This window comes from Nerophis lumbriciformis, linkage group LG23 (assembly GCF_033978685.3).
Source record: "Nerophis lumbriciformis linkage group LG23, RoL_Nlum_v2.1, whole genome shotgun sequence".
Classification (NCBI taxonomy): domain Eukaryota; kingdom Metazoa; phylum Chordata; class Actinopteri; order Syngnathiformes; family Syngnathidae; genus Nerophis; species Nerophis lumbriciformis.
The window spans coordinates 40,456,661-40,460,636 of NC_084570.2; positions in this window are offsets into that span (position 1 = coordinate 40,456,661).

Consider the following 3,976-nt stretch of genomic DNA (forward strand, 5'->3'; position numbering starts at 1 on the left):
CCGCGCCGATCCGCCTGTCGATCTCACGATCCACTCTTCCCTCACTCGTGAAAAAGACTCCGAGGTACTTGAACTCCTCCACTTGGGGCAAGATCTCCTCCCCAACCCGGAGATGGCACTCCACCCTTTTCCGGGAGAGAACCATGGACTCGGACTTGGAGGTGCTGATTCTCATCCCAGTCGCTTCACACTCGGCTGCGAACCGATCCAGCGAGAGCTGAAGATCCTGGCCAGATGAAGCCATCAGGACCACATCATCTGCAAAAAGCAGAGACCTAATCCTGCAGCCACCAAACCAGATCCCCTCAAGGCCTTGACTGCGCCTAGAAATTCTGTCCATAAAAGTTATGAACAGAATCGGTGACAAAGGGCAGCCTTGGCGGAGTCCAACCCTCACTGGAAACGTGTCCGACTTACTACCGGCAATGCGGACCAAGCTCTGGCACTGAGCATACAGGGAGCGGACTGCCACAATCAGACAGTCCGATACCCCATACTCCCTGAGCACTCCCCACAGGACTTCCCGAGGGACACGGTCGAATGCCTTCTCCAAGTCCACAAAACACATGTAGACTGGTTGGGCAAACTCCCATGCACCCTCAAGGACCCTGCCGAGAGTATAGAGCTGGTCCACAGTTCCACGACCAGGACGAAAACCACACTGTTCCTCCTGAATCCGAGGTTCGACTATCCGGCGTAGCCTCCTCTCCAGTACACCTGAATAGACCTTACCGGGAAGGCTGAGGAGTGTGATCCCACGATAGTTAGAAAACACCCTCCGGTTCCCCTTCTTAAAGAGAGGAACCACCACCCCGGTCTGCCAATCCAGTGGTACCGCCCCCGATGTCCACGCGATGCTGCAGAGTCTTGTCAACCAAGACAGCCCCACAGCATCCAGAGCCTTAAGGAACTCCGGGCGGATCTCATCCACCCCCGGGGCCTTGCCACCGAGGAGCTTTTTAACTACCTCAGCAACCTCAGCCCCAGAAATAGGAGAGCCCACCACAGACTCCCCAGGCACTGCTTCCTCATAGGAAGACGTGTTGGTGGGATTGAGGAGGTCTTCGAAGTATTCCCTCCACCGATCCACAACATCCGCAGTCGAGGTCAGCAGAACACCATCCTCGCCATACACGGTGTTGATAGTGCACTGCTTCCCCTTCCTGAGGCGGCGGATGGTGGTCCAGAATTGCTTCGAAGCCGTCCGGAAGTCGTTTTCCATGGCCTCACCGAACTCCTCCCATGTCCGAGTTTTTGCCTCTGCGACCGCTGAAGCTGCACACCGCTTGGCCTGTCGGTACTTGTCCACTGCCTCAGGAGTCCTATGAGCCAAAAGAACCCGATAGGACTCCTTCTTCAGCTTGACGGCATCCCTCACCGCCGGTGTCCACCAACGGGTTCTAGGATTACCGCCACGACAAGCAGCAACTACCTTGCGGCCACAGCTCCAATCAGCCGCCTCGACAATAGAGGCGCGGAACCTGGTCCATTCGGACTCAATGTCCAGCACCTCCCTCGTGACATGTTCAAAGTTCTTCCGGAGGTGGGAATTGAAACTCTCTCTGACAGGAGACTCTGCCAGACGTTCCCAGCAAACCCTCACAATGCGTTTGGGCCTGCCAGGTCTGTCCGGCCGGTATGCACATATTTATGGGATTTTATCTGATCATTTTCACACTGCTTTGTTTTGATTTTTGTAAAAAAAAAAAAAAAAGACTGTAAAGAATGTGTTTTTATTTGATTATTCTTTTTGTGTTAAGTGAAGAAATGTGGCGTCATAAACTCCTGGTGCATTACCAGTGTTGGGACTAACGCGTTACAAAGTAATGCGTTACTGTAACGCCGTTAGTTTCGGCGGTAACTAGTAATCTAACGCGTTATTTTTTTTTATTCAGTAATTTAGTTACCGTTACTACATGATGCGTTACTGCGTTATTTTACGTTACTTTTGATGTAGTATCGGCTAGAAACAGAAGCGCTGCGCGGTGTCGTTCTTCTGAATCTTCCTCTGTCACAAGCCGGAGAGAAGAAAAGAGGCGCGGTCTATGTGTGTGTGTGTGGGGGGAGGTGATCCGCGGTTTGATATATGAAACAAACAAAAAAAAGTTGTTGTCACGTTCAGTCCACACACAGCGTGGTCATGGCGAGCGGAGTAACGGAGGAGCTTGAACGCCCCCGCCATTGAATCGGTGTGTTTATAAGTGCAGACTCGGTTGTGCAAAACGAGGGTTTTAAACACATGCTGAACGTGCTTGAACCACGTTACGACATCCCGTCGCGCACCCACTTCAGCAATAAGATTGTGCCAGATCCTTATGAGCAGGAGAAGAAAAAAGTTGTGGATGAACTATCCCGAGCATCAGCTGTTGCGCTCATGACAGACGGGTGGACGTCCAGCGGAACTATAAGCGCTCACTTCATCACAGCAGACTGGGAGATGAGAAGACACGCCCCCTCTACGAGAGTCACCTTGCGCAGGTGCTGACACAAGCAGTGCATGGAGGAATGGAAGATAAAGATATCCCAGTCACACGTGATAATGCCAAAAATCTAATAATTACAGATAATGAGGCAGGACTGGGACCACAGATAGGTGCTTTGCACATGTAGTGAATTTGGCATCACAGAAGGGAATCTCAGTCAATAGGATGGAGCGCCTCTTTGGGAGGATCAGGAAGGTTTCTTACTTCCACCCAAGCACAACAGCTGCTCATGTGCTTAAGACAAAGCAAGAAATGCTAAAGCTGCCTGCTCATACATGATGTCCCAACGAGGTGGAACTCCACTTATGATATGTTGGAGCAGCAGGCAGCTATATACTCTGCATTGACCCACAACACCCTGAAGACAAATGTCACCCTGTCTGATGATGATGTGAGAGTGGCAGATGAGGTCCTCCAGGTGCTTAAAAGTGTTCCATCTCTACTGAGCACTGAAACTTCACCATCTGTGTCAATGATCCTGCCACTGAAAACAAGGATTCTACAATCCATGGCTCCAAGTGTGGAAGACAGCAGCATCACTCCAGATGTCAGGCTTTATTTCACTACCTATGTTTCAAGGAAGATGATGTTTCTTCTTATGTTGCACTTAAACTTGTTTTTTATTAATGGTCATTGGTCCAAGTTTAAAGAAAGGAGGAATGCCTTTTTATGTTGCACTGTTTTTCATTCATTATGTTAAAAGGAAAATAAAAATGTATGTCAAGTTGATCAACAGATTGTATTATTGTCCAGTGCAATAACAGTACTGAAATGAAGGCAAAAAGGGCATTAATGGGAGCTTTACAAAAAAAAAGAAGAAAAAAAGAAGTAACTAAATAGTTACTTTTCACAGTAACGCATTACTTTTTGGTGTAAGTAACTGAGTTAGTAACTGAGTTACTTTTGAAATAAAGTAACTAGTAACTGTAACTAGTTACTGGTTTTCAGTAACTAACCCAACACTGTGCATTACACAACATTTATACTATCTATTTATTTATATTTATATATTCTACTGTCATGAGTTGAGGATAAAATAGTTTTTTTTAAGGAAATATGTAGGTACAGATGAATAAAGCATTTATTTAGATGTTGTATGAAATAGCAAAATTCCACCATTCATTTACATTTTACTCAATTTATGATGTATAAAATGTAATTAATCTTACTTTTTTAATCAAAGGTATCTGTAGCTTGAATAAGATACAATAAGAGTGATAATATAAAAAATGTACAATATGTGCAAGCTATAAGTAATAAACAACCTTAAGTTGCCAAAAGAGGCTAGCAGAAAAAGTATTTTTTCTCATCAAAAGGGGAGAAAAACAAGTTGAGATCTAAACATACTCTAAAACATTTGTATGCACAACATTGTATGTATTTGTATGTGGAATCAAAGTATGTAATTAAAAAAAAGGCTTGAAATAATATCAAATATGTATCAGTTTGAGAAACAGTATAAGCATATGGTGTTTTCAAAATACAACAAAGGA